The following is a 13,603-nucleotide window of genomic DNA, read 5'->3' as shown; positions in this document are numbered from 1 at the left end:
ATGTAACTGAGAGATTGCTGTTAATGTACGTTGATAGTGTGCATTTAAAATTAAATACGAATCTCTCAAGAGCCAAATGTGATGAATTCTACTTATTAAAAAATATTCCTCTACGAAAAACTCGTATGATTTTCATTTGTAGGTATTTGTTTGAAATAAATACCATCTTTAATTAATAACATTGAATTAATTTAATGTGTTATTTTCAATCAAATATACATGTGTATAAGAAATAAAATTAAAAGAGTGTTATATTGTAATGTATCTAAAATAATAATTTGTATTACAGTAGCAATAAACAAATTATCTACACGTGAAATTATATTGTAAATAATTATTTCAAACGCATCAAGAATTTGTATTATATTTCTCACATTTAATAGTTTTAAGAATGTTGAAAATGTCAAGATTGAGTAAACGATCATAAGACGTGTATTACACGTTTGTAAATTATTATATAACCTGAATAGGAATACGCAACAAGACAGGTTAGCGGGAGCGCACCAGTGTCCCCTCGAGCTAGATCGAGATCTAGCTTAAATTATCGGTGCACTCGAAGCTTATCGAGTAACCGCACGCCGGCGCAATAAATTATCATTCGTTATTATAGGCCGTTAATTACGAGACTGCTGCGGGTGCTGCGGTTTCGCTTTCTTGGCGCGCGTCGAAGGGAAGATGCGATAGAGTGCGAATTAGAGGACGAAAGATCTCTCGTAGCCCGTAGGGGTGCGCGTTTCGAAAGGGAAGTCTGACGGGGTTTCGGACCGGACTTGATCTCTCTCGCGGATAATAACGATTATTCCCAGTCGAGACTATCATTCCGCGACCCGCCCTATCGAACAACAACGAGACAAGAAGATGGAGGTGCCTGAAGGAACGAGAAGTAACGAAGCTTGCAACAACTGGCCATTACTGTTTGTCTGAGTGATTAGCCTGAGCGAGCTTTTGAACCATCGCGTTGAACGATAATAAAATATCACTTGATTGATATTTATTATTATTATTCGCCACGAGATATGTTAACACGAATATGTAGATATTTGCGCAGTCACTAAGATATATTATATACATTTAATTTTTAGTAATATAAATATCAAAATGTAATTTAAAATAATTACTTTGTTTAATACAAATCAAAATGAATTCTTTGTGCCTGTCTAAAATGAGATTTCATCGGAAAATCTTTTTTTTCCATTACTTATAATCTTCAATAAATGCACAAGCATGCAAGATATAAAATTACGCAATCAAGCTAAAAATATCTTATATCTCTTTTTAAAATTAATTCTGAGAATTTCCACATTTAATTATGGCGTCATACTTTTTGATAAATATTAGAACATATTACTCACCAGCTGGCTATTTATTTATGGCTGCGTGCAATTCAGTCAATGTTGAGCACCAATCATGTAACTCGAACGTGTCTCCTGTCCGCTGTCTGCGGCACCAATCCTGAGAATAAATTACATCTCTGCCACGCATGACATACACAGGACCCACAGGCGGCGAACGTGTGTCGCGAGTAAAGTGCTCCAAATTGTTCCTCCAGGACATTACGCTCGTCAAAGGCGATAGCGAGATATCGGCTGTAACGTATGCCATGCAATCTTTATGACAGATCTCGCAACGCGACAGACGTAACAAACGAGAAATACGACAGAAAATTGCAATCATTCGAGTACTTCGCAATCTAATAGATACAACATTGAGAGATATAAACATATTTTAAAATAATTTGACTATTCTCGCAAGATAACATCACACAAACATTTGTGTCTCAAACTTGAAATTTGAAATTCTATATTGCAAATTTTCTCTACTTTTAAGAATATATAAATTATATTATATTTTTTTTATAATACAAGATAATATAAAATTGTAATGTAAGATAAATAATATAATTATTATGCATTATATGTTGTTATAGTAATGTCATATGATCACAGCTAATATGTTAATAAATGCTAAAGCAATGAAATATCAAACTCGAATAGAAGCCTTATCCTTGTAATAAATATAATATTTTAGGATGATTAAAAATTATAAACAACGAGAAATATATAAAATAAGGTATTAAAGAAACACTAATTTATATCTAATTACTGTGGTAAATATACATAAGTATATTGATTTACATGCACTCATGCGTGGCAGAGATCTTCGTCCTTTTTTCCAGAAAAAAATCTGTAAACAATCTAAAATATAATACATTCGCAAATATATCGCTTCTGGCTGTAAAGTCGCCGCATTGAATTCACTGAAGAGGACGTTTTTGCATTAAAAGACGGTATAAAAAAATTGATTTATAATATTCATGGTTATAGTCCGATTGATCCTCCCTCAAAGAGCATGCTTAGTGTGTTATAATATTTATTTCGCGCTCGTTCAGTCGGAAATTATTATTTCATCCGCGGTTTTAACGTATTCTTGTTAATCGTTGTTACGTCGGCACAATATAAAAATTACTGTTGCCTTAATTAAGACAAGAACTCGTTGTGGGTAGAACGCAGAATTCTCATTGCCGAGTATGCATAACAAGCCGATATATTTCCTTCTATTATTTTTTTTCCATTCCGAAGAATCTTGGATATTTCTGTGCGTGCAGCCGGTATGCGGTCCCGGAGATATAAACAGGATTCTCGGATAAAACGAAAATTTCTCTTCGTAGCTTCTATCTTGCCTTTCTCCTTCTTCGTTTTCTCCTTGGAAAAGAAGAGAGAGAAGAGGAGGAACAGAAAGGAGAACTCCTGCAGCATCTGCTAAGCTCCACGATAATTATTTACATCAGATAGAATCTCGACTGGGGCTCTGCGGTGGGAAACAAAAGAATCCGCCATTGGCAAGGATGCTAACTAGGCAACAGAAGGAAGATTCTGAAAGGGATGCAGCGCATCCCTGTATATTCTATTCCTTTTACCGACGATAGCCATATCTTAGCGGAGAATATCTTGGGCGAAGGGTCGAGATAGGATCCTGAGAATTCGTCCTTTTAGTAGACGGACTCTTTATCAATAATTTGAGGAAGGATCGTAAAACGCACACTTTAGGATTCATTCTCTCTTCGATATCCTCTTCAGGAGTGAACTCAATCGTATCTTAAGTTATTTGACTTAACCTTGGATGAATGATGTTTCAAGATATAATATCTTAAGATATATCTTAAGATTGTAATATCTTACATAATATAGATATAATCAAATTAGTTTAATATTTGAGATATTCGAATATAATACATAAAGTAAAAACATACATACTTATCATTATAATACTTATACTATATTTCGAAATTGTATAAAAGAACTTGAAAAATTTATTCATCCATGATTAAATATTAAATATAATTATTGCAATTATATAAATTATACAATTAAATAAAATATTTTCTTGCAAACATCGGTGAGTATTATTGGTGTTCCTTCGTGAAAAGAATCTTGCTCCGAGGATTAATGAAGAATTATTCTCCGAGTAGAACGAACGCTTTGTGCACGTTGCGTCGTGCGTAAACTTTGTTCGCAGGCTCGTCGTGTGCGTGAACCAGCTATAAAGCCGTCGCCGGATAGACCCGTAGATAAATAAAATACTTACGGGTCTGAGTCGTTGTAAACAATGTTGCTACGAGTGAGCTTGATAATTGAGGCGGTTGTTCGCTGAATCGTAAATCCCAAATGGGTCCTACGAAGGACCTACGTTATAGAAATGGCGTCTGGTATAAATGATCTCGAAGTTGCGTATGTATTCATGCCATAACATTTCGTCACGTTTATAGTGGCGTACAAAAGTTTTAAGCCAAACAATTTTTAACACATATTCATTATACGATAATCATTAAAATAACTCATATATATAAACAAAATATATTTATTTGCATTTCAATCATGTAAGCTTTATAAATTTGTAAGTATTATCTTTGAAAATCCTATCATATTTTTTTGAATAGTTGTTTGGTATCTTGTCACATCTTCTTATAAGAGATAACAGGTTATAACATAACCAATTTCTACCATAAAACAGGGTGGTATTGTCGCAATGGTTTGGAGATGATTTTCTTATAATAAAACATTGTGAAAAAAATAAAGTACCTAAGATTATTAAAAATTTGTAAAGCTTATATACTTGAAGTACAAATAAATACATGTTTGTTCATATATATGAATTTTTTTAGCCATTATTATAATGAATATAAACTAAAAACTATTTGGCTCAAAACTTTTGCGCGCTACTGTATATCACGTTTATGTTGACGTCGCGCAACGTAATAACGAAAGTGTCGTGAAATCGCGTGTTTTCTGCACAAAATCCATAAATCAATCAAATTAATGATCAATATTAATTATTTTCTTGAAGGATTTCTTTCAAAATTTTTTGAAATATTTTTTCTCTTTTTATTGACAATATAAATTTAGTAATTTAAATATAATAAATATGATAAGTTTTATTAATATTAAATTATAAATATTTCTGATTTTTTTCTTTAATATATCATCACATTAATATAACATAAGAGAAAAACACGAATAATCCGCTTTTATGAATATTTAATGTTATACATGGCTTCTGAAAAATCCCATGATACACGCATGCATAGCCAGATTATAATATTCTAGAAAATCCAGTATTACCAGTAGCACTGGTCCGGCATTCGATTATAAATATCAAAGTTGGTACCGACATTTATGTAACACGTGTAATCTGTTAATTGCTGTAACACTAATGATCTGATCGCATGAAATGGTTTATTTAGCTCGAGAAAAAAAAAGAGTAAAATTGAAAGTTACCATAAATAATAAAAAGAAAATGATAAAAAACATTAAAAGTATACTTTTAATTCAACACAATTTTACTATTTCTCGCTCTATGAATTATTTATATTAGAAAAAGTAAACTAATACTTTATTTTTAAATAAGATGAATATTTATGGAATAAAATATTAAATCTCAAGAGCTTTTATATATCATAGAAATATATTTTTAAATCAATGTATATGTATATGTATAATAACATTTTTTTTTTTTTTTATTTATATTAAAAATAAAAGATGTTTTCATAATTAACGGCGCGTAAAATAAAAATATGTTTAATCTTTTCAAAGTTAAAACGTGCAGATTGTCTTCAAAAGCACTTTAAAAAATCGTGAAAACAATACATTAATAGCCATGAAGATCAAAGAAAGCAACTCTTCATTCTTTGAACAAAGAACGGTAGTTCTGCGGCGAGAGAGAAAGAGAGAGTCCTGAGTTGTAAAACAACTTGTAAAACGCGCGGCCAAGATGCATCCTGTCAACCCGGGTTTTGCGACCTGAGTCCTAATCTGTTCGGTAAATCTATTGGCTTGCCCGGAAAAAAAGGACAACAAATTATACTTCGCGGCGGGAACAATAAATAAACGCGTGCCTGCCGGACAATTTTGCATTTGCATAAGCGCCAATCGTTGCATTACAAAGCATATATGTATTATCGTATACTGTTGGACATATTATACATATATACTGTATATGTTAGATACTGTGTTAGATTTACCAGACGCCATTCTAAAGAATAATCTGACCCAGAATTCGTATTGAGATAAATATACACACGAGACGTCAATTACGTCGGTTAAACGAAAAGATTGATGACAATGAGCATTTTCATTGTGACAAACTTTATATGTACAGTGTTATTTAAATACCATTAAAAATCAGTACATAAAATAAAATATGAATCTAAAAATAGATTCATATTTTATTTTATGTACTGATTTTTAATGGTATTTAAATCGCTTTGTTTTCAAAAAATGTTTTTACTATAATTTATTTAATCTTGCTGTCTGAGACAATTAAAAAATTATTACTATTTTAATGTAATTATTTCGTTAAAAATATAGATTTCAATTATTATCATAAAAGCTATTTAAAATATATACATATATATATATATATATATATATATATATATATATTTTAAATACATGAATTACGTAAAGTGTTATCAAAATAATTGTATAGTTATGTAAGTCAGTATAATATTTCCTGTATCATGACGAAGAGGGAGATTTTTCCTAGAAAATAATATTCATCAGCAACAGACAAATTATATCGGAATATTTCTAGAGTATGAGGTTTCTCTATTCTCGGTAGACACCGTTAAGATAATTCAACTCGTGTCAATCTCAGTCCGACACGTGTATTCGTTAATCTACCCTCTCGATCTAACAACCTCTCAGCACACCGAAGAAAATGATTGTGCTTGCATTCGCTCGTATCGTTATGTGGAACTGAGTTTGTAACATGTAGAGTGTGGTTACTACCCTCTTCCTCGAAAACTGACCACCGACTGTTATATTTTTAGATATCTTTCGGCCCTCGACCGCCCTTTCAACCGCTAACAAACCCTCTGATGGTTATCTATTGAGCCGACTGCATTATTGTCCCTGAAGTCGACCCAGGTAGAACTTGACCCACGAACTTACCTGAAATAAAGAAGAGGAAAAAATTAGTATGGATAATTCACGCGCATGTTAAATTTAATCTAATTAATTATTAAAGATGGAATAAAGTAGTTGAGAAGAAAAGAGAGTGAATTCGATGATATGTAAAAATAAAATGCTAACGACATCTGCACATTCAGATTATTTTTAGACGATAGAATTATTTTTAGACATAGTTTTGGTCTGAATTCTATTTATGTATACACACATATATGTAATATATATAAATAGAGTATTAACGTATACAAATATATAAATAGAATCAATAATTTCTTATTATTTCAGTAGGTCAACTACATGAAAGTAATATCACATTTTTAATCATTGTCCGATCGTAATTGTCAGGTTTATTATTCACTATCTTAACGAGATCGGAAGGCAGTCAAAAACGCGATTGAACATTCATATTAGCCGTTTATTATCGCAGCAAGTTCGGTCACATTAGTTCCCGTCAGAAAGGCCAGTCATCTTCTCAGATTAATAAAATAATTTATTGCACTTTCTCTCTCCCATGCCACCTACACTCGCGTCGATGCAAGAATACGTCGTGCTCTTTCGACGATTCAAGAAGTGCGAGGCGCATTTGCATTCGCCGCTCATGGCGTGCATTTTTCATTAAACGGTGCTGCTTCTTAGCTGCTTCTCCGCTTTAGCACGTGAATTACGTCGTAGGATACATCTCTGAGTCACAGAATCATATTTCTAAGTGTTTAGGGAGATTTTAAAAGTACCCTGAAGGCATGTAGATTGGACATTAACGGTAATCGGTGGTCACAAGGACCTCCGGCGGTGCGCCTTTATCTCTCTTTTTCTTCTATAGCCGAAAATAAAATATTCCATTAGGCTTGTTTCGGTCAGTGCCTCCTTCAACGTCCTTGCTATCTCTTCCCGCTAATAGATCCTGTCGATTTCTCGTATACGAGACATATTTGCGCTCTCGTACACTATCATTAATTGTATATACAAAGTGTTCAATAAATAGTATAAAAAAAATTATAAAATTAAAGGATAATTTTTTTATCCATAATTTGAAATCAATTTTTCTTTTTGACAGAAATTTTATTTAAATTTATTCCTCTCTTGAAAAGCAAAGACACACAAAAATGATTTTGTAGCTCAATTTCTTATTTCGGAAAGTTTTTAAAAAAATTTTATATATAGAGATAAGAAAATAATTAAACTACAATTGAAAAATATCAACAACATCGTTAGACGATTCTCGTTTGGCAGCTTTATTTTTGTCCGATTTTTTGAGCCGTTCGATATCAGAATCAATATCGATTGACAACCATCACAATTGCCGAGAATATCGAGCATCTCTCGTCTTTTTTGTAAAGAGCATCGCCGAGATGCATTCTTTCTCGGAAAGGGGGGTTGGTTTTCAAGATGTGGATTTATAATTGCCTACTCGACAAGTCTAACATTCCACACGCATTAAAGTTATCGCGGTTGAATCGCCGCATGCGCCATGACGTTGCTTTCTCTTATTCTTCTCTTCATTTTTTTATCCTTTTCCTCTTCTTCTTCGATAATGCCCTATTGCGATGCTGACTTCGGTGAAAAAGAAAGATATCAGGGAGATCTCAGAGCATTATCGACATGGTTATTCTGCACGAGTTTCAGTTCGAAACCACTTAACATCCTTTACACATTCGTGGAATTCAATTATGCATTATACAATACAATAGCCATTCTGTAGATTTGCGAAAGGACTCGTGGAGAAAATATTTTTGTTATTGCTGCGTATTATATAACTTTACTAAAATACATTTATTTATTAAAGGTATTGCGTGAAATTATAAACAAAATTAAAATTTTTATAATTAAAATTTTAAAACAAAAATGTAATTTTGTAAAATATTATAAAAATTATATGATAATTATATATAATATTATAATCTTAATATCTCTGTTAATTCATAAAAAATGTACTTATTTTGTGCATTAACATAATTTAATTATTTAATTAGCTATGTGATGTCTTCTTATACTCTGCGATTTTTAATAATACATTTAAATATATATATATATATATATATATATATATATATAATACATAATTATATATATAATGCATAAAACATAAAAAAATGCATTTATTGTAATAAAGATCAAAGGTGATTAAAGCAATAAGTATCGAGATATTGTATTTGCCGACTTTTTTTCTTCGCGTTCAATCGATCGCCTACGTGTAGGCATTACCGATGTTTACATGGATCATTTAGAGGCCACGTCGGTTCGCCTCTAATTAGAATAATTAACGAAGGTGCCTGGCTACAGATGATTATTTCTCGTCCATTATTCCACATCATTATATCATGTCATAATCCCCACTTTCGCGTAAACGCATGCGTTATCTTCTTTCGGATCAAAGGAAGACAAAAACGGCTTTAAAAAGGTGCCCTCCGCAGGAGGGCGAGAGCAAAAGGGAATCGAGAGATGTCGAGAGACGATCGGTGCCGCATTCTGCGGTCATGTCACATGCAAATATGCCTCGAGAACTGTTGGTCCCAGGTGGTAGGACGTTTCCCGTGCCATTTTATTCCGATATTCCGGATCGTTTCTCTAGTCTACGAAGTAATTAATTTGAAATGCAAACCGTTGCTTTTTGTGTATTATTCGCGGAAGAAACGTCACAGACCCGCCACAACGACCATTTTTATTGATTATCGATGTTCATCTTCGAAATACTGTATATATAATATATGTTAGGAGTCAACATTTACATAATGCGTGCGTGATAATCGTGAGAATATTATTTTTTTTACTCGTATAATATAGAAAACATCAAAACATATTATCATTTACTATATAAAAACATTTTATGTTATACTGTTTTTAAATAATTTATCTTATCTTTTCTGCCACCTTTAAAAACTTCTACACAAGCATTGAGTTAAATTTTTATGAAAATGATGGTATGTTTTACATGGAATATAGAAAAAGTTACTTTGTCAACAATTTTTAATCCTTCTTATTATCATAATTTAGTGAAATTAATGTATTTGTATGAAATAATAATTAATATTTAATCATTAATTAAAATACGTCATAAAGATAAAATAAATGTAAAGATAACTTATTACAAGATTACGGAAATATTTGTTAAATATTATCATTGCCGTATAAATACCTACACTACTCTTATCTTTTAGTTTTGATAAAACTAAAATCATGTCGCGTGAATAAATGTCGTTCAAATTGATTGACGTCGAGGACAATCTAACAAGTAAACATGGGCAATCGGTGATAAACGATTTAAATCGTCCGAATAAACTCACGACTGTCTACTATTTGACAAAATTTCTATCGCCAAAAATTGCTACGATACAACATGACAATTTTGTGATTCGTTTTTTTTTTTCGGCTTTCTTATGATAATTCTTTTCCGTTCAACTAAACAATTATATATAAATGGCGAATATATACGCAAATACGTTGAAGTAAACCAGCGATCGTTACATGCACTCGCGAGTGAATCGACGTTTGATCGCGATAATAGTCCTGCAGTTAATATTCCCCGTGGACCATGCATCAGGTAGATACAATATCGGATGAGTCAGCCATTGTTGTCCTGAAAAGTACCGATCGACCTGCCCTTACTTGCGTTGGACCACCATCGGCCTTCGAAGATCGAACGAGAGATCGAACTTGAAGAAACGGCGCAGTAAAAGCCAATCTGGCACGGGGCGTGATAGTGATTTCTTCGCAGATCTCGTCTTAGGACCATAATCGATCCTACGAAGAGATACGATTGATGTATCGAAGCGATGACCTGGCTGAAATCTCTTAATGAATATGCGAAGCGCATGTAATTAAAGCGGCCGCGTATTTAATCTCGTTCATTCTCTCCGCTGAACATACTCGTAATGATCGACAGATTATTAATCAAATTATTCATTAAAAAAATTAATAGTACAAAAACGTGGCATTTAATCACACTTTTTTTTTCCTTATATATGTATAGTTTATTAAGAAACGGTTAATTTAATTTTGCCAATTAATATATACGAGTTAGATTGAAAGTACTGTAAGATAAACCTTGAACATTTACATCCTTGTTAAAGAAAAATCAAATTTTATTTCCAACAAGAAAAATCTATCAACAAGTGACGTGATGAATACCGCATACCCACTAATGTAAGCGTGTTTTTTATGAAAATAATATGAAATTATGATAAATATGATAAATTGATGAACGTTGATGCATACATAAAAAAATCAAATGCCACGAGATAAACGTAATCACAGAAAATACAGGTTTATTGCTGTTGCATTTACACCCCCGATAGCCTTAAGGTTTCGTGCACGAACGATTAATGCTCGAGAGGTGTGTATAGGGGAGTGCATAAATAAGTCGCTATACACACGTAATATGGGATAGGCAGGTTACGTGACCTAGTAGCAATGTATCAATAGTCGGAGGACATACTGTGAGTTACTTCATCGCACGATACGACAGTTGTTTCTCCTCTTGAGATCCTTTCTCCTTTCCTCTCTTTTTCCTCTCGCATTCAACGTAGCAACTTAACAATGAATCTAAACGCGTTCGCACATGTGACATTCTACATATGCGTATATCATGCATGATACATGCTGCGAATAACGTGCGTGTTGCTCAGAATTATTTTGTAATAATCAGATGATTTTTATTAAATGGCATAATTAAAATATTATAGTTGCATTTTTTTTTTATATTAATTAAATTTACATTACCATGTTTTTTTAGGAATTGTAACTATTTTAATATGTCATATATGTGTGTATCAATATAGGATTTACATATTTGCTCTGCAGAATACTTTCGTTACTTGTTTAACTTTCTCATTTCAATAAGAGCGAATGCGCGGTTTTATATTGTACTCCCGTAAAGCAATCGCATCCGCGAAGGAACAATGAATCGAGAAGCCATTTCGAACCGCGGTTCGACGTCTTCGAGTTCCCTTTCTCTTTCTCTCTCTTTCTTCCCGCGGAAGATGTAGTTCTGAGAACAACAATGGAGCCGGCTCACCCGGTATAGCAGCTGCGGCTCGTGAGCGTCTCGGGGCAGCCTTGGAGCCGCGGTTATGATGTTCTTGTTATTAATTTGTTTTGCGCGCTACCCGCAACACGTCGTGCGGAAACCAGTTTCTTAAGACGTATAGGATTACCGCGCGGCACGACCTGAAGAACCTACCGACAGCTTTCGGACGAGTAACGCTACTACGGCGAAAGCTCAGACGGTTCTCGAGGCGGCTCGAAAATCTCGCTTATCCCTCTCAATCTGGAAACCAGTTTTGGATTTTGGAAGGGAAGCCTTTGCCCACAAGGAGGATCTTCTTAAAATATAGTTTCCTTCGAGAAAAAAAATTTTATATTACGATTAAAGGAGTAAGTATGTGAAGATTGGATGATATATATATCACGGTTGTAATATCGTTACATTCAAGGCTCTACTTGCGTCAATAATTCCCGAGAGATTGGCGAGTGGAGTAAGCAGACTTTATAATTGAAATGTTATTTACAAATAGTGAAACAAGACATATTTATGTTTACTGCGAGAAAACACGATTAGCTTTTATAGATTCTATGTATTTACTATAATATTTTTTGAAATGTAAGAGTATTCTTTTTATAAAGTATTTTATAAAGTAATGCTCTTATACAGTAATATAATTAAACATTAAATTATGGTCTAAACTTTTAATAACAAATTGCTGATAAGTTAAAATATTTTCACGTTTTGCAACAATTTAAATATCATTTTTCTCTCAAGTTTTTACCTGCACCATTTATAATACTTATGTAAAAGATTTATTATAATTACAGTTATATATAAAAGATTTATTATATTTATTTCAAAATTGCCTATAAATATAACACAACAAAAAATAATTCATACAAACGCAGATAATCTCTCTCTCTCTCTCTCTTCTCTGTCTTCAGTTTTTATGTAAATGCATATTTTTTTCACATATTCATCTGTAACCTAAATCTTCTTTTTTAATCAACAAAATCTCTTCAAAAGTAGCGCTTAGAAAATGTCACATGAATCGCGCTTGAAAAAATACCATGCAAATCGAAGAGGAACGTCGTGGATTAGGTTTCGCTTTATGCCAATGACTTTTGGTTCCTTAAAATAATGCGCCGACGCGATATTTCAAGCGCGACTCATTGAGCTGGACCGAAACGAATCGACGAATGCGAGCGCCTAGAGAAAAAAATGGGCAAATTGTATAGCGTGCGCATGAATGTGGACAGTTTTTGAAGCTGGAATTCTCGAGACGATATAATGCACGTGAAAAGAGTGCGGAAGAGATTGTCCTGACATAACGCTCGCATGCACAATAGAATATGGAATGTGTCACGAGAAAACGCGCAAGACCGATCATGTTTGTAAGAGGCTATCCTTGAAAGAAATAGCTATCATCTGTGTCGGCCGCTGTTCCCGTTATCTTTACTTATTCTACTTGTTCTTGACGACCGGGTTGAGACAGGAAAAAAAAGACGAGGCTCTGACACTGCCAGAACTATGAAGAATATAAACGTAGCGGCGACAAATACACGGTACTGGAAAGTCAAACATATGGCTAGAATTTCAATGAGAATAAGAATCGTAACCTTTAAAATAGAGGTCGTCACGGAGAGTACATTTAACAACGTTATATTAAGTCACGTAAGTTATGTACAAGATTATGTAATAAATTGCAAATTTTCTCGAAAGAGTGATCTAAAAGAAATGTATTTGTTTAAATAAAGAATTTTTCAACATGAAAATATAGCAAGGACTTACAGACATCTAATCTCGCATATGACCGCTAGACTGATACTGATCACAGCTGTGTGAGATGTATTTGAATATATATTAAGATTGTATTACCATTCTATTCAATACGAATCAATGTCCCATGATTTATTTGTAAGTATTTACTCAAGTCACTTATAGTTGTTTGGATAAATGACTGATGGAATCGCACGATTAAGCCTTTTTATGAAAACGAGTTCAAGCTAAAGAATGCTTCAAGTCTCGAGTGTTGACGCAGGTGTCAGAACAAGCGTTAAAATGTGTTTCAGGATACGTGTTTTCGCGACACTGCTGATCGATCGTGTATACCAAATACTTTTCGTCTTCGAGGAAGACTCGCGGCGATTATAAA

The 13,603-nt window shown here is 33.2% G+C and overlaps 1 protein-coding gene across 2 annotated transcripts in view; it reads right to left on the bottom strand.

Moving 5' to 3' along the window:
- The window catches only part of Egfr (epidermal growth factor receptor), a 152,998-nt gene that overhangs the window by 83,643 nt on the left and 55,752 nt on the right, over positions 1-13,603 (bottom strand). The window contains exons 1-2 of one of the 2 annotated variants that reach the window (XM_072888684.1): positions 2,136-3,237; positions 1,353-1,586 (exon numbers count right to left, since the gene is read on the bottom strand). The exons of the other annotated variant lie outside the window; for it this stretch is intronic. The gene's annotated coding sequence lies outside the window, so the exon portion shown is untranslated. Of the gene's footprint in view, positions 1-1,352; positions 1,587-2,135; positions 3,238-13,603 lie in introns of those variants that run through there. 2 annotated transcript variants of the gene reach the window in all.

The sequence above is a fragment of the Anoplolepis gracilipes genome, chromosome 3 (assembly GCF_047496725.1).
Source record: "Anoplolepis gracilipes chromosome 3, ASM4749672v1, whole genome shotgun sequence".
Classification (NCBI taxonomy): Eukaryota; Metazoa; Arthropoda; class Insecta; order Hymenoptera; family Formicidae; genus Anoplolepis; species Anoplolepis gracilipes.
Note: the sequence above shows the minus strand (reverse complement) of the source record. Positions and strands in the feature narration are given on the sequence as shown.